This window comes from Miscanthus floridulus, chromosome 1, assembly GCF_019320115.1.
Source record: "Miscanthus floridulus cultivar M001 chromosome 1, ASM1932011v1, whole genome shotgun sequence".
NCBI classification, from domain to species: domain Eukaryota; kingdom Viridiplantae; phylum Streptophyta; class Magnoliopsida; order Poales; family Poaceae; genus Miscanthus; species Miscanthus floridulus.
In genome coordinates, this window is record NC_089580.1 from 50,321,096 (window position 1) to 50,332,867 (window position 11,772).

An 11,772-nucleotide genomic window follows, 5' to 3' on the forward strand; every position below is an offset into this window, starting at 1 on the left:
AAACAACGCAAATTAATGTAAAATATATTCATTTGCAATGCAACTAAAATAATATAACCAACACTTATAGCAACAAAAATATACTTGGTAAACATACTTCTAACTAAATAATTAACCTTAACATTGACAAAATCAAACTAATATCTTCCTTCAAACCGTAGCTCATAGTTTTCAAACATAATTTTCCTCCTAAGCTTAACTCTCATTCATAATATCATATCCACCATTCAAACAAAAATAAAATGTGCGTCATTACCTTGAACGAGGACAAGGAGGGAGGGAGGCGATCGGGGAATGGAATGGAAGGGAGGGAGGCGGCAATGGAGGGCCGAGCGGGGGGGGGGGGGGGGGGGGGGGGGTTGCCGGCGTTCGTGGTGCGGTGGTCGGCGTGCTCAGCGGCGGGCTTGCTCGGGTGGACAAGGGCGCGGCGGCTAGGCGGCCTTGCTGCTCGGGCAACGGGACAGGCGGCGAAGGTTTTATTTGGCTCTGTCGCGCCACAGATCAAGGCGTGGCACTGCCGTGCCAAGATCAGTGGCGTGGTAGAGCCCTGTCATGTCACCGGTCGCGATTCCGGTCGTCGCCACGTGAAAGGTCCTTGTGTGGCTTTGGTAATTGAGTGACAACCTAGGTGGACTAATTGTGTTTATATGAGATACACAGGTGATTAGTCCATAGATACATGTGTGGGAGCAACATATGCCATGAAGGTGAAAATGGCTTGGAGATGTTGCAAAGCTCACACATGTGATGATGAAGGAGCTCATTGCACATGAGACATGACATTGAGTCATGTGATCAAAGGTGGAGAAGATCAAGACATGACTTGGCTTGATGGACCAGTTGTAGCGTGAAGGGCAAGTTAGAGGCTTTGGAGCGATGGGCCACGTGGCGGTGAAGCTTGAGCAAGACTTGGCGCCGATGGATGAAGGCAACGGTGAAAAGCAAGTGAAGTCAAGATCGATGAACCAATATGATCACGTGATGATATGAAGTGGATCATATCATTATTGATCATGTTGGTGCATGTGTTGCATCGACATTGGAGGAGATGGAATGGAATGCGCAAGGCAAAGATATAACCTAGGGCATTTTATTTCATTGGTCATAGGTGTGTAGAGAAGTTTATGACTAGGTTTAGGATAGATGGCCGTACTATCAAAAGGAGCAAACTTGTTTGCATATCGGTCATCTATGTGCCACTCGAGTGATCTAACTTTGCATCGTCGCTAGGATTGAGTGGCATGACAAGTTGAGTGGCTAACCCTTTGGGAAATGATTGTGAAAAGCTAACACACATACACATGGTGGTGTACACTTGGTGGTGTTGGCACATTTACAAAGGAGATGAAGTTGGAGTTGATGTGGATCAACTCGGTGAAGAAATGGAGATGAGAAAGGTCCCACAGGGTGGACCGGACACTGAGGCTCAGCGTCCGGTCAGTGGTAGTAGTCAGCGTGCAGCGTCGGTTGGTCGACCGAACGCTGGCTCTAAAAGTGATCGAACATTGGAGGCAGTGTCCAGTCCTGTTGTCGGACGAAGCAGTGTCACTAGAGAGTGATCGGACACTGGGGTTGTGTCCGATCATGTCCGACCGGACGCGTCCGGTCAGGGTCGGTACCTTACTGTAAATGACCGGACGCTGAGGGTCCAGCGTTCGATCAGTTAAAGCTGCTGTGTCTAGTCAGAAGATGACCGTTGAGATCAGAAGAATGCCATTGAACATAGATGACACGTGGCTATCATCGAGCGACCGGACGCTGAGGTCCAGCGTCCGGTCAACACGACCGGAGCGTCCGGTCGGCCCGATTTTTGCCCAGTGAAGGGTTAACGGCTAGTTTAGCCCTTGGGGCTATAAATAGAAGTGGCCTTCAGCCATGGCTGGTGCTGAGCACCTTAGGGGACTTTGTGTCCATGCTTGAGAGTGCTTAGGAGCCCTCTATCTCACACATACTTGATAGTGATCATCCGATTATGTGAGAGAGCGATTCTAGTGCGATTGCATCGTGAGATTGCATCGAGTGGCACTTGGTGATCGAGTTGCAAGCCGGTGGTGCTTGTTACTCTTAGAGGTTGCCACCTCCTAGATGGCTTGGTGGTGGTCTCTGTCAAAGCCCGCAAGAAGCTTGTGCGGCACTTTAGAGAAGAGCTTGTGAGGGTCATTGTGCTCACCCCGCGGGAGCCACGAAGAGCAACTTTAGTAAAGCATGTCATTGAGCTACCCTCACTTCTGGGGTAGATTCTTGTGGCACCTGACGTGCGGGCTTGGTGGGTGATGCCAATTAGCCGCTGAACCACTAAGTGAGCGGTCGACACAATGGGGACTAGCGTATTGGCAAACACGTGAACCTCGAGAGAAAAATCATCGTATCAACCTTGTTCTTCCCGTTGGTTTGTATCCCGTTACACAAGCTTGCAATTACTTTCTTATACATTGAGCTTGTGTTGTTGCTTTTATAATTAGTTAGCTTGTGTAGCTTGCTAGTTACCTTCTTGCTTGTGTAGCATAGAAGTAGCTCCCTTGCATGGCTAATTTGGTTTGTGTAACCTTGTTAGTCACATTGCTTAGTTTGTGTAGCTAAGTAATTGCGGTCTCTAATTTGGCATTTGTTGCCTTGTTAGTGAGCATTAGGTGGCTTTGTGCTTTTGCTTACTAGCATGTGTAGGAGCTCCCTTGTCGCTTAAAGTACTAGTGGCATAGGTTTGTGTGACCTTGCTCCTAGAATTGGTTAGGTGATCTCTAGCTAGCCCGGCGCCTTTGTTGCTTGATTAGTATCTTTGGAAGGTGCTAGAGAATATAGATAGTGGGGTATAGTCTTGGCTAGACCAATCGTTTTAATTCCGCACTTGTTTCGGTTAGTCGATGTGATTAATTTTAGAAAAAACTATTCACCCCCCTCTAGTCCGCCATCTCGACCCTAACATGTGGTATCAGAGCTAGATCTCTCATTTGTGGTCTTCACTGACCCGAGAGGATGGCGGCTTATGGGCTAGATCTCGACATCCAAGCTACTAACATCATGTATAGATCTTTGCATGATTGTATATTTGGAGAGATCATTGACATGAAGACTGCCCATGAGATTTGGAGTTATCTCAATTAGAAATATGGGACGGTCTCCGATGATGATGATGAGTCCAAGATGGAGGCACATGAGTGTGTTGAGCATAACCACAATTTGGTGATTGTGAAAGATTGCTCCACCTCATGGTCAAGTTATGATGATGATGATCGATCTACCACAAGTTCACTTGACAAGGTTGATGATGATGCCACAAGTGTTGCAAGTGATGATGCTACCCCATGCACACTTGATGGTGATGATGGTTCATGCTCAAGCCTTGATGAAGATGCTACTACAAGCTCTCCAACTACATCACCACATTGCTTCATGTCACAAGGTGATACCAAGGTAACAAATGATAATGTGGTTGATCATGTTGATTCATATGATGAGGTTGTTAGTGGACTTGCTAGCTTGACCATGTCTTTAGAAAATGAGAAAGCTAAAACATTGAAATTAGAAAATGAAAACTCATTTCTAAAGAACTCTTGTGAAGAACATAAGAAATTACTTGATGCTTATAAATCCTCATATGATGAGCTAAAATTGAATCATAAGACACTACTTGCATCTCATGATGAATTATTAGAACAACATGCTTCTCTCATTAAAATGTTTACAAAGAAACTTAAAAATAATGAGAGCTCATCACATGGATCAAATGATAAATCACAAATTGTTGCTAACCCTTGTGATGTAGGCAAGAAGCATATATCCACCTCTTGTGATGATTTATTAGATATGCCATGCTCTTCACAATTAGATGCTTGTTCTACTTCTATGTCTTGTGAGACTAACCTTTTGAAGGAGAACAATGAGCTCAAAAATGAAGTAAAGAAATTGAGCAACAAGCTAGAGAGGTGCTACAACTCAAAAGTTACCTTTGAGCACATGTTGAAGACTCAAAGAAACTATGGTGACAAGTGTGGCCTTGGCTTCAAGAAGAAGATAACAAAGGGTGAAAGAAAGAGAAAGAGAAAGGTGAAGAAGCTACAACAAAGAAAGCTCTCTCATACCATGTGCTACCGATGTCATGAAGCAGGACACCTTGCAAATGGTTGCCCTAACATTGAGAAGCTCAAGAATATAAAAGAAGAAGAAAGGCTAAAGCATGTCAAGTGCTTTAAGTGCCACACTTGGGGTCATCTTACCTTAATGTGCCCAACCAAGCAATTGGTGAAGCAACAAGTGAAGCCTCAACCAAAGCCACAAGTTGAGCAAGAGAAGACACCCCAAGTTCAAATCAAGATCAACCATGAAGATGATGGTAATTTGATGATAAAGAAGAAGAAAACAAGAAGGGGTGGAAAGGCAAGGCATCCAATGCAAACTCAAGATGCCAAGATGATGAGCAAGAATGAAGATGAGAAGAAAGATTGTGCTCACATCAAGTGCTTCAAGTGTGGAAGTACGGGACACTTTGCCTCTAAGTGTCCTACCAAGCTTGAGAAGAAGGCTCAAGCAATCCATGAGAGGCAAGGCAATGAGAAGCACCACATGAGCAAAGAAGAGAAGGCTCAAGCAAAAAGAAAGTGCTACTCATGCCAGGAAAGGGGACATATGGCACATTCATGTCTCCTAGGTGACATTTCTAAGCCTATTTCAATTATTGATAATATTGTGCTTAGAAAGGATGGTAATGGTACCTCATTGGTTGCAATTGCAAAATATCCCGCTACTCATACTAAGGCTATGCCTAAGTATGTTGCACCTAACTTGAGAGGACCCAAACTTGTTTGGGTACCATAAAAAAGTGGATGATTGTTTGTAGGTACCATCAGCATTGGAGATTTGATTTAATTGATCTCACATTGTTTATCATATGTTGAATCAAGTTATGAAGCTTAGTGCACATCCTAACCCAATGCCAAGAGAAAATTGAGTGAAGTCCAAGTGCTATCAACATACAAGTGCTATAATTCAAGTTGTTGATAATTCATTGGATATATTTGATGACTTGCAAATAATTGAGTTGAAGCTTGCTAGTTGGATGATCAAGATCTAACCAAGGTATATCTCTAGTTGATCATTTCATTTGGGTGCATATGAGTTGATTGAATTGGATAAATATGCAAAGTTGCTTGCTATAAGTTGATTGAATGGATAATTGCTTAGTAATCAAGTTTGGATTGATTTGTGTTGGATAAGTTCATAAGATGACATTTAGTAAGTGGTTTGAATGGATATATGTCTTATGGAAGTATTCAAACAAGTTAGCTTCAAGTTTGATTCATATTTGATGAAGTATAGCTCAATTGTTGAAATCTGTCCTATATTGCAAAATCTGAGCTAGCTGTGATCTTAGCCATGTTTGAGTGACAAAACTTATTGAAGTGGCATAAAAATTGGTGTACATGCTCTAGACTTATGGTATAAGATGCTGTACAACTTTCATGAGATTTGGATAAGAAATGCTTCGGTTTTGGAGTGAATCTTGTCAGCAATAGTGCAGCAGTTTTCAGCATGTAGCAGTGGTGGAAGAATTGATATGTGTCAGCAATCTAGAAGTCAAATGAAGCTCAAATATTTACAGCTGCTAGATAACTTAGTAAAGAACATCTCCACCAAATTTCATGGTATTTGGATTTGTACTTTGGGAAATATGCATATTTCTTTGAAGGGTACAGAATCTGCTAGAAAAGTAACAAATATTGGATTGATCTAGAGTCACTTTGTTTCAAAGGTCCTCAAGTTGGAAACATGTTTATAAGTGTTTGAGGTACCTAAGTTTGGTTTTGATATGATCTAGAAGCACGACAAGATATGAGTACAAGGCTATTTGACTATGGAGTGCACTTTGCACATATTTGGTACTCAAATTGAAAGATCAAGATCAAACTCAAGATGAAGTTGAAGTTTAAGTTCTAGTGACTATTGGAGATCATTTGGTAGAAATAAAAGGACTTAAACAAGTAGAAAGAAAAGGACTTAAAGAAGGAATCAAGGTTACTCATCAAGTTAAGTCCATCACTTGGATCAATCAATCAAGTTATTTCAAGTGAGTATCAAGAATGATTCTTGGAGAGAGGTCACTTCTCCCTAGTGTAGGGGCTTGCCGCCTATGTGTAGGTGAACCAAGTGTGGTACATAGAAGGCTAACATATGAAGGGACCGTGACGCCTAAGAGGGGGGGTGAATTAGGCAAATAGAAGTGGCCTTCGGCCATGGCTAGTGCCGAGCACCTTGGGGGACTTTGTGTCCATGCTTGAGAGTGCTTAGGAGCCCTCTATCTCACACATACTTGATAGTGATCATCCGATTGTGTGAGAGAGCGATTCTAGTGCGATTGCATCGAGTGGCACTAGGTGATCGAGTTGCAAGCCGGTGGTGCTTGTTACTCTTGAAGGTTGCCACCTCCTAGATGGCTTGGTGGTGGTCTCCGTCGAAGCCCGCAAGAAGCTTGTGCGGCGCTCCGGAGAAGAGCTTGTGAGGGGCATTGTGCTCGCCCCGCGGGAGCCACGAAGAGCAACTTTAGTAAAGCGTGTCATTGAGCTACCCTCACTTCCGGGGTACGTTCTTGCGGCGCCCGACGTGCGGGCTTGGCGGGTGATGCCAATTAGCCGCCGAACCACCAAGTGAGCGGTCGACACAACGGGGACTAGCGTGTTGGCAAACACGTGAACCTCGGGAGAAAAATCATCGTGTCAACCTTGTTCTTCCCGTTGGTTTGCATCCCCGTTACACAAGCTTGCAATTACTTTCATATACATTGAGCTTGTGTTGTTGCTTTTGTAATTAGTTAGCTTGTGTAGCTTGCTAGTTACCTTCTTGCTTGTGTAGCATAGAAGTAGCTCCCTTACGTGGCTAATTTGGTTTGTGTAACCTTGTTAGTCACATTGCTTAGTTTGTGTAGCTAAGTAATTGCGCTCTCTAATTTGGCATTTGTTGCCTTGTTATTGAGCATTGTTAGTGAGCATTAGGTGGCTTTGTGTTTTTGCTTACTAGCATGTGTAGGAGCTCCCTTGTCGCTTAAAGTACTAGTGGCATAGGTTTGTATGACCTTGCTCCTAGAATTGGTTAGGTGAGCTCTAGCTAGCCCGACACCTTTGTTGCTTGATTAGTATCTTTGGAAGGTGCTAGAGAACATAGATAGAGGGGTGTAGTCTTGGCTAGACCTAATTCCGCACTTGTTTCGGTTAGCCGACGCGATTAATTTTAGAAAAGACTATTCACCCCCCTCTAGTCCGCCATCTCGACCCTAACACCACGTCAGCCCGCTACCGCGCCACCATGCATGGCGCAGCACAGACATTTGGCCGCGCCAGGGCAATAGGCGCGGCCAAAAGTGTTAGTTTAAAAAAAACCGACAATGTTAGATTTAAAATTAGTTTTAAAAAAGTGTTAAAATCAAAAAAAAAAAAATCGAAACAAAGAGGCCATGGTTGCATGATGCCTAGATGGAAGGGCCTTACTGACACTGAGCGTAGGGGTTGAAGAGCATGGTAGCAGTCAATGAAGAACGTTTCCGACCAACCAATGATGTGGATGGAGAAATCGACAGAGGGCAAATAACCTCTCATCTATCAAGGTATTTTTTTTCCTGAGAGCGTGCCTTAGCACGTTTCCCATTAAGAAGAAAGGTGTGTTACAACAACATATGCGATCGTTGATGGAACAGGTAGCGAGTAGGAACCCATCGATCACTGAAACGCATACCCATACCAAGAGAGCTACAATGTAATTTATGGAAGAACAATCTCGCGATTAAGGAGCACACACACAAATGCACGGACAACAGTTTGAACCCCCCCCCCCCTCATGCCTATGGGCGCCCCTGCCCTGACTAGCCCGGCCGCCTCCACGATGGCCGAAGCCCTAAGCGGCTAAGCCGTCCCCACCGCCTGACATCCTGCCTCCCCCGAGTCCCTTCTAAGTCCGCCGAAGTCAGGGAAGAAGGGGGGAGAGGCCGAAGATGAAGAAGAATGAGAGGGAGAGAAACACTCAAGTATCATTTAGCATTACTCTGTGTGGATATGATTTTTAATTGTTTTTTTTCTAAAAAGTATGGACAATAAAAACTCACTTGTCTTTTTGGTGATTGGCTTGTGGATTTTTTTGTTCTGTCGAGGAGGATTTGGAAATTTGTACTATGTGAAGAAGTTGAGTCGATCGCCAAATCAAAATAAACAATGAATAAATGCTCCTATTTGTAGAAGGCATCGATCTACTTGGTTGTCACCTGCACATGACTAGTACTGGAGCGAATGCTTGCCCGGTGACACACGGCGAGGTACAGTAAATACAATGGTGGGCAGAGACAGAGAGGCAGGGATACGAATTAGGCGAATTTTTTTAACATTTTTTATAAACTAATTTTAAATCTAGCACTATTTATTTTTTTCTCCAAAACTAACACTTTAGGCCGCGCCTATTTTTCTGGCGTGGCGAAACGCCTGTGCCGCGCCATGCATGGCGGCACGGCGAGAGGGATGACGTGGCGCTGAGCGGGGCGCTGACCGGGGATGTGGCAGGGTCTGCTACGCCACCAATCTTGGCGCGGTTCTACCGTGCCCTGATCGGTGGCGTGGTAGAGCCAGATAAATACCGCCATGCCCACCCGCGCCTGACCGCCTATCTGTCGCGCTCACCGTGCCCGCCCGCATGCCCGCCGCCGCGCCTGCCGCCGACCGTGGCCGCGGCCGCCCGCCGCCCGCCGCGCCGGCCTCGCCATGCACTGCGGCGCGCCACTCCCACCGCGTCCACACATGCCCGCCGGCCGCTCGCTGCTCCCGCCGCGCCCGCACGCCGGTGCGCAACCCCCTCTGGCCATCCGCCGCGCCCGCCACCGCCCTCACTGCCGTGCCTACGCCTCCCGGCCCGGTCTAGCGCGCCGCCACCGTGAGGAAGAGCGCCGCTGCCACGAGGTACTCTCCTAGTGTATTTATTGATTGAATCAACACTGTTAGTATAGTAAGTTAGTAAAATAAATAAAGTTAGTATAATTAGTAAAGTATAGTTAGTATAATTAGTAAAGTTAGTTAGTTTAGTTAGTATATGCAATATAGTAAGTTAGTATAGATAGTAAATTTAGTTAGTTTAGTCAGTACAATTAGTGAATCTAGTTATATATTGTATTTAGTATAATTAATTGTTGTAGTTAGCCTTGTATAGATGTTAATATTAGATTAGTTAGTATAGTTATAGTTAGAATAGGTATTAATATTACTATGGACATTACGTATGATGATTTCGATGACTTGATGAAGTTTCTTGAATTACTTTTGTAGATGGATTGTTGTGTTAGAGTTTTTACGGAGGAAGTGTTAGGAGAGAAGATAGTATGTTTGAGGATATGGAAGAAGAATTGGAATGGTTTGATGAACCTTCTAGCTTCAACGACCTTTGTGTCCGTTTGAATGCAAAGTTTGACGGTGATTTCACACTGAAGGGGAGGTTTGATACTGGGAAGACTAGGGCACACTATGTCCTCATGCCCTTGCACGATCCTGCTCACTGATCCCGCTACACTAGGGTGCTCCAAGGTTCCAATGTGCCCATGGCTGAGGTGGTGGTGGAGAATGGGTACAGGATGCAAGGTGTCCTGGATGGGCCGTCCATTGACGATGTTGGAGGCAATGAGCAAGAATTGGGGGTCGAAGGGGAAGCAACTCAGGGTAACATGGATTTGGATGGTTAGTTGAAATGGTTTGTGGACACCAGAGGGATGTGTTTTCGGGACCCGTTGAAGCATGTCCTCTATCATGTGTTCTGGTCGTTCACGCAAACAAAACATGCATTCTAGTTTTGTCGGCCAGTCATACTTGTTGATGGCACTTTCCTGACATGAAAGTACAGGGGCACCTTGATGATGGTTACTGTTGTTGATCCTGAGGACCAGATAGTACCCATGGCATTTGCTTTGGCAGAGGGAGAGAACAATGAATCGTGGTCATGGTTCATGTGGCTTCTACATGTACAAGTGCTTGGCCCATCTCGCACTATATGTTTGATTTCGGACCGTCACCCAGGGCTTCTTAATGCTGCAGCTGAGCATATAGATGGATTCCCACCTCTAGTGCATAGATGGTGCATGAGACACTTTGCCGCTAATTTCTGGCGGTGTCAGAGGAAGCAGGAGGTATGTGACAAGGTAAAGGCTCTATGTTGTGTACGTACAGAGCATGAGTTCAAGGAGACAAGGAGAGAACTAGACAAGATGATAAATGAAGTGGGAAAGGCCTGGTTAGAGGCACAGATGGAACAGAAGGCTTAGTGGGCGTTAGCAATGATGAGGGGGGTTTCAGGTATGGCATCATGACCACTAACTCCTCGGATTCCTTCAACCATGTATTCACCAGAGTTCGATCGTTGCCTGTGTCTGGAATTATTGAGTTCTCCTTTCATAAGTGCAATGAATATTTTGTCAAGAGGTGAGAACTTGCGCAAAGGAATATAGCTAAGTAGGGGCGTTTTGAAAAGGCTGGAGCAGAACATTTGAAGGAGGTTGAGAAATTGGCCAAGTAGCACACCTCCGTGCCGTATGAACCCCGCCGCCATATCTTTAGTGTACGGGGCAAGGATGGCACAAGCTTCGGCGGTGAACATTATGGTGGACGAAACTACCGAGTTGATCTTGAAAAGGTAGAGTACGTTCCTCAGATCATGCATGCCCCTTGCTCTCATATGATCACGGCCAGCAGGGTTCACGGGTACAACTATGAGGATCTGCCATATATGTCCCCCTTGCATCTACGTTCAAACACTGTTAGTATCTAGGAGATGAGCTTCAAGCCATACCTTGACCCGACATAGTGGCCACCTTATAATGGTTATGACTACATGTCGCATCTAGATCTAATGAAGGTAGGGAAGGGTAGGAGGAAGAAGAAGTGACTCAAGGGGGACATGGACGCTATGAGAGGGTACAACGATGACATGTACGGAGGGAGAGACTTCAATGAGACCCATGGCAGAAATCTTTGCTCCGTTTGCAAAGACCATGGTCACGAGGCTAGCAGGCATAGAAGACGAGGGCAGTAGGTCTATAAATAGAAGTTGGTTATTTTCCTAGTGAAGTTGTTTAATATGTCTGTTAATTTTACTTTGATTATGTACATGTGCTTTCATTTTGTGTTCGTATTGCATAACAAGTAGTTCAAATTTTACAATGCTACATACTGTTAATTTGAATACTATAACCCTTTGTTTATCAATTTGTAACAGGATGGCCGCTCCCATGTAGCACTAGTTGTACCCTCTTCTTGAGATGGAGTACGATGACCTGCACTGAGCACACTTCTTGACTGACACCGACGCAGAGGTGCCCTTGCCCCACACCAACATTGGCTACACTCCCACTGTGTTGCCTACATATTCGAAGAGACAGAGGTGTCCGAGGGATCCTTACACTCCTAGGACTTAGTTGGTCATGTCGAACTTATGTCGAATGCATATTGTCGTCTGAAACTTGTAGACTCATGAACCAATAAAAATGTTATGTGGTAACTTGTCAACTTGTGCATAGACTCTATTTATTTGTTTTATATTCATTTCAATGCGTCGTGGTAGCACTTGTAGTTGTTTACAACACCGACAGTAGCTCCCGTTCAATTAGAATTAAGGCTGGTCGGCTGCTGTCTGCATCCAGGTCCTACCGTGCCGTGGGCCTTAGCACGTCACTGTCGCGTCGTGGGCTCTGGCGCGGTAGAACCTGGGCTTAGGGTTGCATGCCAAGCGAGAACATCAATCTGCCAAACGTGCCACGCCATG